The sequence below is a fragment of the Maniola hyperantus genome, chromosome 13 (genome assembly GCF_902806685.2).
Source record: "Maniola hyperantus chromosome 13, iAphHyp1.2, whole genome shotgun sequence".
Lineage (NCBI taxonomy): Eukaryota > Metazoa > Arthropoda > Insecta > Lepidoptera > Nymphalidae > Maniola > Maniola hyperantus.
Window position 1 is genome coordinate 13,537,751 of NC_048548.1, and position 13,234 is coordinate 13,550,984.

At 34.4% G+C, this 13,234-nt stretch overlaps 1 protein-coding gene across 1 annotated transcript in view; it reads right to left on the reverse strand.

Annotated features, from left to right (window-relative positions):
- Positions 1 to 3,186: 3,186 nt before the first annotated feature.
- The window catches only part of LOC117987755 (uncharacterized), an 84,540-nt gene continuing 74,492 nt past the window's right edge, over positions 3,187 to 13,234 (reverse strand). Inside the window, exon 7 of the transcript XR_011237461.1 lies at positions 3,187 to 3,276. The gene's annotated coding sequence lies outside the window, so the exon portion shown is untranslated. The remainder of the gene's footprint in view (positions 3,277 to 13,234) is intronic.

The following is a 13,234-nucleotide window of genomic DNA, read 5'->3' on the forward strand; positions in this document are numbered from 1 at the left end:
ACGGCAGGTTAAAATGAAAAATTAGCATTGACTTATTACAATGAGGGTAAGCAGTGCGTTTATGCCTCTATGAGCTGCATGCCACTGCATGCATGCATCGTACATTTAGCCGACTATTATCATTCGTGAATTTCGTATTTTTAGTGGTAAGTTTATATCAAGTAAATATTTTAATTATGAATCTAATGAAAGATATTGCGTTATTTGAAAAAATACAAGCTTACTAAGCTTTTATATTTTAACTAGATGATGCCCGTGACTTCATCCGCGTGGATTTAGGTTTTTGAAAATTCCGTGGGAACTCTTTCATTTTCCGGGATAAAAAGTAGCCTATGTCCTTCCCCGGGATGCAAGCTATCTCTGTACCAAATTTCGTCAAAATCGGTTGAACGGCTGAGCCGTGAAAAGCTAGCAGGCAGACATACAGACAGACAGACACACTGTCCCATTTATAATATTTATAGTATGGATATGGATAAGTATGCGTTTTTTGGGTAAGCCTAAATCATTAAAATATCAACACGACTGGATACAATTTCCTCGATACCAATAATTTCAAAAACTGCTTCAAATACTTACCTTAACTTTTTAATTTTAATCATTAGGCAATGACAGTTAATTTTTTGTGATTTTTTTAAAATTTTTAATTTTTAGGTGACTAATGGGGCCGATTCTCTTGTACACAATCTCTAAACTAAACTAAAATGACGCGTCTAAATCTATTGCTATCCCTGTCATAATGTTGCTTGCCGAAAAGGATAGCACTAGATTTAGACGTCTTAATTTAGTTTAGTTTAGAGATTGTGCACAAGAGAATCGGCCCCATTGAGAAACTATTTTTCGAAATTCCACCCCTAATAAATAGGGGATGGAAGTTTGTATGAAAGTCTATCATTTTTAAAGTTACATCGATGAAAATTAATGTTCAGGCTTCCGGTTAATAATAAAAAACACGTTTTTCACGATTTTTGAAAATTCTACTGCTAAGGGGGTTAAATAGGGGATCAGAGTTTGTATGAAAGTCTGCCATTTTTCAAATTATTTCCATGAAAGTTGATATTTAGGTTTCGGTTACAAAAGCCTACCGGCAAAGCCGTGCCGCCAAGCGATTTAGCGTTCCGGTACGATGCCGTGTAGAAACCAAAGGGGTATGGGCTTAATAAAAACTGCCATACCCCTTCCAGGTTAGCCCGCTATCATCTTAGACTGCATCTTCACTTACCACCAGGTGAGATTGCAGTCAAGGGCTAACTTGTACCTGAATAAAAAAATAAAATAAAAATACGTAGTTACCTATTTCAGGATTTTTGAAAATTCTACTCCCACTCCGATTTTCTAAATTCCACCCGAGCGAAGCCGGGGCGGGTCAGCTAGTATTGTAGTATGGAGTGTGGATTAGTATTGATGATAATATTATAGAGACGTAGAGGGAAAAAATACAATGTACTTCGATAAAAAATTATTACAGTTTTCGTCTATCCATACATCAGTGTAACTTATAAAAGTGATAGTTTTGTACTAAGGTATGATTCCGAACCACGCTGCACGCAGCAGTGCTGCCGCAACAGTGCTGTCACCAGCTGTCACGGTGCTGTCGCGGCACTACTGGTCCCCATACAATCTCTATAAGCCATTGCTGCCGCGACATTGCTGCCTAGCTCGGAATGTAATCTCATATAAGCATATAGAGATTGTATGGGGACCAGTAGTGCCGCGACGGCACTATGACAGCTGGTGACAGCACTGTTGCGGCAGCACTGCTGCGTGCAACGTGGTTCGAAATCATACCTTTACAGTGATAGAGTCGGCTGCTAGTACTACCAAGGGAAACAGGCCTGGGCGGCTTCGTTCCATCGCTGTCCAGGCGGGCATTCCATTCGGTCTTGTTCAAGCGCCCATGGATTTACCTGAAATTAGAATTAATATTCAAAACACAGTTTAACAATATCCTATTCACCTAATCTAAATATATAAAAGGAAAGGGCGACTGACTGACTGACTGACTGACTGATCTATCAACGCACAGCTCAAACTTCTGGACGGATTGGGCTTAAATTTGGCATGAAGATAGCTATTATGATGTAGGCATTCGCTAAGAAAGGATTTTTTGAAAATTCAACCTCTAAGGGGGTGAAATAGGGGTTTGAAATTTATGTAGTCCACGCGGACGAAGTCGCGAGCATAAGTTAGTAAACCTATAAATTTAATAAACAATAATTTATTATGTTACATAAACACTCAAAAAAAATACTTGATTCTTCGCGTTCTATACCTATAATTGTAGCAGTCCTTATATTTACCTATGGTTTCCTCACAACTGGATTATTTCTTAAATCGTTCCAGCTAGGCACTGAGGACAAACCTCTGTGGTTTTTAGGGTTCCGTACCTCAAAAGGAAAAACGGAACCCTAATAGGATCTTATTTGTTGTCTGTCTGTCTGTCAAGAAACCTACAGGGTACTTCCCGTTGACCTAGAATCATGAAATTTGGCAGGTAGGTGGGTCTAATAGCTGGATTTAGGGGAAAAATCTGAAAACCGTGAATTTGTGGTCACATCACACAAAAAAAATTAAATTGTGGTCATAAACTAATAATTAGTATTTTCAATTTTCGAAGTAAGATAACTATATCCAGTGGGGTATCATATGAAAGGGCTTCATTTGTAGATTCTAAAACAGATTTTTATTTATTTTTAGGTATAATAGTTTTTTATTTATCATGCAAAATGTCGATAAAATACGATTGTAATACGGAACCCTCAGTGCGCGAGTCTGACTCGCACTTGGCCGGTTTTTTCGGTGTTTTAGACTTTTTGAATTGTATTTTGATTTGATAATAAATAAATAAATTAAAAAAATCATATAGGTAGGTACATAGGCGACGAGTGTGCACGATAAATGGCAAAAGTTTGAAGAGTTGTTATTACTTATTAGGGTTCCGTACCTCAAATGGGACCAGAAACCTCGAAACATTCGGTGTACATACATAAAAAAATAACCGGCCAAGTGCGAGTCAGGCTCACTCAATGAGGGTTCCGTACTACAGTCGTATTTTTTCGACATTTTGCAGGATAATTCAAAAACCATGAAAAAAAATTCAAATACTAATTATTAGTTCATGACCACAATTTTTTTTTTGTGTGATCTAACCCTAAATTCACGATTTTCAGATTTTTTCTTGACAGACAGACAGACAGACAACAAAGTGATCCTATAAGGGTTTCGTTTTTCCTTTTGAGGTACGGAACCCTAAAAACGGGCTGAATTGAGAAACACCTCCTTTTTGGAAGTCGGTTAAAAAGGGAGCCCTTATAGGATCACTTTTTTGTCTGTGTCTGTCTATCGTGTACAAAACCTATATAGGGTAGGTACTTCCCATTGGCCTAGAATTCTGAAATTTGGTGAGTAGGTAAATCTTATAGCACACGGAAAGGGAAAAATCCAAAATCCGTAAATTTGTGGTTACATCACAAAAAAAACCGGCCAGGTACGAGTCAGACTCGCGCAATGAGGGTTCCGTACTACAGTCGTATGTTTTCGACATTTTGCACGATAATTCAAAAACTATGATGCATAAAAATAAAAATAAATCTGTTTTAGAATGTACAGGTGAAGACCTTTCATATGATACCCCACTTGATATAGTCACTCACTTCGAAAGTTAAAAATACTAATTGTTAGTTCATGACGACAATTTAATTTTTTTTTTGTGTGATTTAACCCTAAATTCAATAAATATGTACAATATGTACATACCAAATCGGGGATAGTTAGGGCATGGGAACAATCTCCTCTCTCCACCCGGATAGACAGATGTAGGGCTGGCACCCCTGTTACTTCCTGCGCAAGTACTCCTAATAGGGATACTACCAACAGTACTGCCAACATTGTAGTTGAGTAGATTGATGAGTAGATGGGACTGTGTTTGGAACCTCACACTGTTATGGAATGGAGTCGACACTGAAGTGCAGTAGGAAAAGGTTATTTATATGGTTGTACATTGATTTAATGTGGAAAATTTAATTACATGCTCCCATCGATATAAATGACAAGATATGCCCAAGCCAGCAAAGTTTTTCACGATTTTGGAACCAAATAAATCAGCGCCACCTCTTAGATACTAATGAACGACCCGTTTGAAATCCAGACGTCACTGAGGTTGCATTGGTGCTAAATAAACATTTTTTGGACCAATGAATCGGTGCCATTTTGCTTGTTCAATGGCCCTGTCCTTACGAAGTAATATATAAGTCAATGCATGCGCCTATTTTTAACCGACTTCTGTATAATATCCAATTTCATAGAGGTTATTATTAATAATTAATTATTTATAGTTAATTTCTTTATAGTTTTACAATTTTACTAATTCGAACCGCTAGGATATAGAACGACCTTCCGGTACCAGTTTTTCCTTCTACTATTCATATTATAATAAATAAAATAAAAAAATAAAAAAGCTTTTATTATTCCTTACCATGCACATATATTTTGAATACTTAGTTTTTAATTTTATCTTATTATTAACATTATATTATTACAATTAGTTTTAATTTTTTTCTTATTATTATAAATTATTTATTTATTTAAGTATCTAGTTATTTACAATTGCAGGTGCTACCTGGCTTGGACCCACTCACTAAATCTCTTAAATATTTTACATGTATATACATTTAATAGTTTACATGTAGTTTTTAGTAGGTAATTAGTAGGTGATTATAATATTGTGACTTTCTTGTAAGGACCGCCTTATGCGGTAAAAGTCTCCTCCAAGACTTTCCATCTGACCCGATCTCTAGCCAACCTTGTCCAGACTCTCCCTGCTACCTTTACAATGGCATCGTCCCATCTAGTAAATGGTCTGCCTCGTTTCCTTTTCCTTCCAAGTGGGTACCAGTATTCATATTATACGTAAGTTCAAGTCAAGAGTGAATAGGCATCTTCTAGGCAAGCGCGCTCCATCTTAGCCTGCATCATCACTTGCCACCAGGTCCGATTGCAGCCAAGCACTAGACTGTAAATTTAAAAAATAGCACACGAATAAGCTGGCAAACTCCATGAGCGGTGGGCATGAGCTAGTTATTTATATGTCCGTCAATCTGTCTGTCCTTTTCATTTTCACGACTCAACCGTTGAAGTGATCTTGAACAAGGTTGTCACAGATATACTTAGTTTGCATCCTGCAGACGGATATTAGTGCTATTTATCCCGGAAAATCAATAACGGACGCACAGTGGAGGCTTAGTAATAGGGTCCCGTGAGCAACCGCCGAGTTTCTTGCTGGTTCTTCTCGCTAGGAAAGGCATTCCGAATCAATGGTAGGTACAGTAGCGATTCGAAAGCACAAACGTTTATCTGAATTTAAAGAAAACCTATTTGTTATAATTGTATGGAACTTAAAATTATTACGGATTTGGATTAAACAATACACATTTTTAATTTTTCCCAATTAAGTATTTCTTTATTTATAAATTTCTTGTACCCATCTATCTTATCGCCGAATACTGGAACGCTTTTAAAATTTAAGTCATTATTGATATTCAAAAGTATACAACATGAGAATAACATGTCCATCAAAATTTTGACGACATATTTTAATGTATTTACCTAACAAGACATCGAACGACCTCGAAAGTTAATAGTGACGTTGTGAGTGTATTTTGCCGGACAGCTCGTGAAGTTCCAGCGAAAATAACAAGAAAGAGGGTAGTTCGCTACTGCCCTTGACAGCTCGAAGTTCATCTCTCGCAGCGCCGCAGTTCCGTCGTGACCATGACCCGTGCAATTTTTAGAGCCTCAATAGCTCAACCGGTATAGGAATGGACTGAAAACCGAAAGGTCGACGGTTCAAACCCCGCCCGTTGCACTATTGCACTATTGTCGTACCTACTCCTAGCACAAGCCTGACGCTTAATTGGAGAAGAAAGGGGAATATTAGTCATTTAATATGGCTAATATTCTTTAAAAGGTTGAAATATCGACAAATAAAAACAAAAATTAATCGTGGTATGTACCCGTTATATACATTAAAATAATATAGAGTTATCTCAAATTTTAGGAAATGTTTCAGTATTCAGGGCCAAGACAGAAGGGTATCAAAACTTCATACACAATCATGAAGCTCTACATTCCAGGATAACCCAGGGGGACAGTCTAATTGTCTGCGATACATTGAATTTACCTGAAATGAATGAATGATTATACGGTTATTACTCGTAGCGTTTTTTTTTAGGTAGCTTTAGTAGGTACCTACTTACTAAAGCGATTAATTTATCACCATTACATCTATACAATGAACCAAAAGCTTAATCCATACTTTAATGCTCTCTGTAAATCTATTAACCATAAAGTTGTTTTAAATTCAAATTAAAATTAAGTTTAATATTATAAATGTGAAAGTGTGTCTGTCTGTCTGTCTGTCTGCTAGCCTTTCACGGCCCATCCGTTCAACCGATTTTGACGAAATTTGGTACAGCGATAGCTTACATCCCGGGGAAGGACATACGCTACTTTTTATCCCAGAAAATCAATGAGTTCCCACGAGATTTTCAAAAACCTAAATCCACGCGGACGAAGTTGCAGGTATAAGATAAATGGTTAGAGTTGCTATTTATTTCTTGAAATTGCTACTAAACTCTTTAGATTTTGCTTAAGAATTAATTCTAAACCATTGACATTTTATTTGTAAACAGAGGCACGTCAAAATGATAGACAAAATACTACAGACGTAACAGATAATATATAGCAGCTAATCCAAAGGTCTTACATGGTGAAATTGATTTTATTATATTTTAGAAGTAAAGTAATTGTAGATTTAAATAGAGTATAATGTGGAATTTTGAAGTGTATAAATTTAAAACTAAAGTTTAATCTCTATTGTCGACTCTATTGAATTTGAGTTTTATATGGTATCATTATACTTATGGAAAGGGTAGCCAAAGGGCTATAAATGGCTCTGCTTTGACGGTAGACATCATTAATTTTCCTATTTTTAATAAGAAGCTGTGACATACCTACAGGTACGAATATTGTTGATTTTATATTTCTATTGTTATACTATGTATGTTGTTTTATGTGTTGGTTAATGTGTAATTTGTTATACATCTGGTATTCCTTTGTAATAGTTTATGCTTATACCCTATGTGGGTTGGATATGTTATGGTAATACCTACCATAGTTGTATCTATTTTTCAATAATTGTGAATAGACACCGCCGAGTTTTTTCTTGCCAGTTCTTTCTCTCGGTAGATATGCTTTTTTGAACTGGCGGTAGATTTTTCTTAAAGGAAATAATAAATTATGTAATGATAAAGCAATAATTAATGGTAAAGATAAACTTTGATTTGGAGGGACTTTTCCCTGAATAAAACAGTTTATTTCCTTATACAATCTTTTATTTTGTTTTCTACCTTCAACCACGCCCTAGCTTTTTGATAACGAACTAAGGTTTAGGCTCTCAGTAGGTTGATTCCTGACTTTATTGTCTCTATACTTCTGAGGTTAATCTAGCATCAGAAGTGGGATACGATATGGCTGAATTGTGCCTTTTCTAATGCAATTGTACAAGTTTCAGAAATACCGGCGAATTCGGATGGCTTTGTGAAAAGCCATCAAAGATGTTCCAACAGGCGTTGTGATGACTGACGTCCACGAGAGGTACCACAATGGACATTGGATACCCTAAATCTGGAAATCTTAATATGAAAATATGGTATGAAAAAAAAAAGTGAAAGCGAATTAAAACTTTTTTGCAAGACAATTTTTCAGGCAGGTAGGCCTTAGAAAGTTTTATTGCGTAATCATGGACCTATTAATACTCTGTGTAATGTAGTAACACAGTTTCATAGTACCTGTCGTCATTTTATTTGTTTTAAAACTAATTGTATTATAGAAATAAAGATGTGGGTACTAAATAAATAAAATTTTTGCGGGTAATTTTGTGTTCAGTATAGATGTTCTGTTTCAATGACTCAGATTAATGTTTGAAAGTGTTTAATCGCATGATGTCCCAGCTAGTAACACAAATCGATATTACGTAAATTAATGTTAAAAATTTGCAGGTAGTTAGTTGGTATGAAATTTTTATTAAATGATCATACGATAAAATGTGGTTAAATGTCAGACTGACCGAGCGGTGAAAAACTAAAGCAAGTTTGTCAGTAAATATTTACTGATGATTAATTTGTGTTCTATTTTAATTTACGTCTGACGTCTAGCCGTATATTCGTAATTTATATGATAGTGATGTTGACATTGAATCATTGAATATTGTTTTACGAGTGATGAGTCATCTTACTTTTTTTTTAGTTATGTTCTTGAGGCATTTCCTATGTAAGTACTTCGAGAACGAAGTACTTTTCAGGTTGGCCGAATAGATGTATATAATTTATTTATGTGTTACATAATGACAGAGAGAAAAGAAGGAAAAAAAGAACCAAAAAAAAAAAGAAAAAAAAAAATTTTTTTTGTTGTAATTTTGTTTCAAATTAAGAACAATACAGAAATACATATTGCATCATTCGTTAAATATTGATGATTCATTGATCAGAAACGCGATTAGCGTGGCCATTTTTTGTAAATTTGCTATTGACTTTGCATCGGAGTTCTCACTCGCGAAACGTAGAGATGAAAGATTTGTGATACCTACCTACAATAATTAAGAAATTTTGTTGGAGTTTATTTTTGTAGTTTTTATATAAGGATAGGTTAGGCTGCTGATGTCTTATCCTGTTGCTATGCCGCTAAGTCTAGTAGCTACTGATTGTTTGATGTCATTGTTTTTTTATATATACCCACCGTTATGTAATGTGATGTAATGGAGCTGCCAATCCACACTTGGCCAGCGTGGTGGACTATGGTTAAACCTGAAACTTAAATTTAGAATATTGGAATTTAGAGATTATTGACTACCCACTTGTGTTTAATATTTTTTAATGCCGTATTTTGTTGTTTTGTTTGAATAATACTTTTGATTTTTTGACGTTTTTGATGTTTGAAGTGTTTAACTATTTTTGATATTGATTACTTCTTTGACGATCTTTTTAATGTAAATTATTTTTGTGGTATTTTTTGACATTTTAGTTTTTGATACCTACCTTTATGTTTTTATTTACGATCTTTTTGGATTTTTATATTTTATTGTGGAAAAATGTTTTGGTATTTATTTAAAAAGGAAGGTTGTTGGCACATCATTGGATGTGGGAAGCAACAAATGTTTTTGTATAGTCCAAGGACTGATTGCAGATAGACAAAAAGAGATTGAATAGAAAATATTTTTGAAAGTAAATAACGATAATTAGATAAGTTTACTCTTTGATTATTTTTACTTCTACTAACATAGTAGTTAGTTTTGTTTTGATATATCTTACATATAATTACTTTTTATATACCTACCCTTTGTTTTTGACTTTGGTACTTTAGGAGTAAGAGTCGATGGTATTTTATTATTTTTGCAAAATTATTAACTTGAAATTGAAAAAAAGTTCTTATGATTTAACTTATTTTGAAATATTAATATTTTTGTAACTTTTTCATTTTGATGGTTCTTTTTTATGAAACATATTATTTTAAATTCTGATAATTTACAATTTGTTCAGTTGCAATTTTTCTTTGTTTAATATTCATCTCTATATTTTATTGGAATTTATTTAAAACTTTGATCAAATGTTCGATCAATGGGAAAATTGTATAGTGATATATGGATCAAAACCAATGGTGTTAAGGGACAATTTTATGATGGTTTACGATGTTGCCTTAAAACCAATGGTGTTGAAGGATATTTTAAAGTAGATGATACTTTAAAACGTTGGAACCAACGGTGTTGAAAGTATTTTTATAATATCGCTTTAATACCAGTGGTGTTAAAAATATTTTTTGATATTGGTTTAAAACCAATGGGGTTAAAGGATATCTTGTTTGGAAACATTTATGTGCTGTGGCGAGAAAAATATTTCTTGTATTTTTGAGAGTAAACTGTGTGGTAATTTTGTATGTCACACACATGTTTAAAATGTTTTTTAAATTTTGTTGGAAGCCACAGACATGTTGTTTGAAAAAAAAAAAAAAAATGTTTTGATGTTGTTAAAAATTTACTTTACGAATTGTTTGTTTTTTATTTTGTTGCTTCGAGAACGAAGCAATTGTCAGTTTGGCCGTATAAGATAAATGGTTAGAGTTGCTATTTATTTCTTGAAATTGCTACTAAACTCTTTAGATTTTGCTTAAGAATTAATTCTAAACCATTGACATTTTATTTGTAAACAGAGGCACGTCAAAATGATAGACAAAATACTACAGACGTAACAGATAATATATAGCAGCTAATCCAAAGGTCTTACATGGTGAAATTGATTTTATTATATTTTAGAAGTAAAGTAATTGTAGATTTAAATAGAGTATAATGTGGAATTTTGAAGTGTATAAATTTAAAAACTAAAGTTTAATCTCTATTGTCGACTCTATTGAATTTGAGTTTTATATGGTATCATTATACTTATGGAAAGGGTAGCCAAAGGGCTATAAATGGCTCTGCTTTGACGGTAGACATCATTAATTTTCCTATTTTTAATAAGAAGCTGTGACATACCTACAGGTACGAATATTGTTGATTTTATATTTCTATTGTTATACTATGTATGTTGTTTTATGTGTTGGTTAATGTGTAATTTGTTATACATCTGGTATTCCTTTGTAATAGTTTATGCTTATACCCTATGTGGGTTGGATATGTTATGGTAATACCTACCATAGTTGTATCTATTTTTCAATAATTGTGAATAGACACCGCCGAGTTTTTTCTTGCCAGTTCTTTCTCTCGGTAGATATGCTTTTTTGAACTGGCGGTAGATTTTTCTTAAAGGAAATAATAAATTATGTAATGATAAAGCAATAATTAATGGTAAAGATAAACTTTGATTTGGAGGGACTTTTCCCTGAATAAAACAGTTTATTTCCTTATACAATCTTTTATTTTGTTTTCTACCTTCAACCACGCCCTAGCTTTTTGATAACGAACTAAGGTTTAGGCTCTCAGTAGGTTGATTCCTGACTTTATTGTCTCTATACTTCTGAGGCTAATCTAGCACAGGCATCATCTAGTTTGTTATAATCCGCTGAAACCGGTCAAATCTGTGTGGTGCAACATGCAGCATGCGATATGCACCGCCCGCCCGCCCAAGCGCCCAGAAGAGTAGTAGTAGAGTAGGTAAGGAGAGTATAAAGGGACAAAAATACAATTTACTTCAACAAAAATTTATTTCAGTTTTTCGTCTATCCATACATCAGTGTAACTCATCAAAGTGGTAGTTTTGTATTAGGGCGATAGACAGAGACTCCTATTTGCTAGTACTACCAAGGCAAACAGGCTTGGGCCTCCTCGTTCCATCGTTGTCCGGGCGGGCATTCCATTTGTCTACGAGACCACGGATTCACCTGAATTTAATATTCAAAACACAATTTATTCAAAATTCAAAATCCAAAATTCAAATAATTTACTAAAAACTAGATGATGCCCGCGACTTCGTCCGCGTGGATTTAGGTTTTTAAAAATCCCGTGGGAACTCTTTGATTTTCCGGGATAAAAAGTAGCATATGTACTTCCCCGGGATGCAAGCTATATCTGTACCAAATTTCATCAAAATCGGTTGAACGGATGGACCGTGAAAAGCTAGCAGACAGACAGACAGACAGATAGACAGACACACTTTCACATTTATAATGTTAGTTTGGATAGGTAATAAATTACACTTTTAATGGTCGGTTGGTGGGTTTTTTTTTTTTTAAAGATATACCTACCTAGTGGTTGTAATAATTATTATCACGCGAACTTAAAACTAAAGCCACAGCAAAAGCTACGAGCAATTCATACGAGTATAACTAGCTACAAGTGACGAGTGTGCATCTAGAAAGAAGAAAGAAAAGAAAGAAAAGACGTTTATTTATGGTATCATCAGGTACATCTAGGTACAGAGTAATGGAAAAAGTTATGAATTACCTACGTATTGTATTTGATAATTTGGTATTTGACTCCAATTTTTTTATTACTTTACTAGCTGATGCCCGTGACTCCGCATGTAATTAGGTTTTAAAATCCTATGGGAACTCTTTGATTTTCCGGGATAAAAAGTAGCCCATGGCACTCTCTAGGTCTTTATCTATACCCGTGCAAAAAATCACGTCAATCCGTTGCACCGTTGCGACGTGATTGAAGGACAAACCAACAAACAAACACACTTTCGCATTTATAATAAGGGTACTGATTATAAACTAGGATAAAAATAATGACGTAAACTGAAAAAAGTAATTAAATCGATCGAATAATAAAAAAGTTATACCTACCTACGCATTTAAATATTTCTGATTAGACAGAGATCTATAGCGATATAGAATTATGACGTCATTTTGACTAACGCCACAGTAGCCTCGTGCGGTTTCATATAAATTTTCGTTTTGCGAGAAAGGGGTAGAAGACCCTCCCTCTCCAAAATTAAAATTCCTGTAACTTTGTAAATCTGTCGGATTTTAATATTTTTTTCAGCGTACGTCATTGTTTTTATTCTAGTTTATAATAAAGTAATAATATTTATCAAACTCAAAAGTAGGAAAATACCCAATTGCATTTTATTATAAGTATGTACATACCATATTGGGGATTGTTTCGGCATGGGAACCATCTCCATTTTCCACCCGGATAGAAAGATGTAGGGCTGGCACCCCTGTTACTTCCTGCTCAAGTACTCCTAATAGGGATACTACCAACAGTACTGCCAACATTGTAGTTGAGTAGATTGATGAGTAGATGGGACTGTGTTTGGAACCTCACACTGTTATGGGTTGAAGTCGACACTGAAGTGCAGTAGGAAAAGGTTATTTTATATAGTTCTACTGATTTCATGTAGAAAATTTAATCACATGCTCCCATTTTTTATAATATCCAATTTCATAGAGATTGATTAGTAAGTACGATAATTTCTTTATATTTTTACAATTTTCTAATTCGAACCGCTAGGATATGGAACGACCTTCCAAGACCAGCTTTTCCGTCTACTATACATTAGTACCTTCAAGTCAATAGGCATCTTCTAGGTAAGCGCGTTTAATCTTAGGCTGCATCATCAGTTGCCAACAGCGGAGCGATTGTCTAAAACCTGCATCAATCATTATTACAATCTCAATTGTTCTGATTGGCTGAATTTGTGCGATTCTTGTTGCAACAATACATTGTGGCCAATAGTGAGCG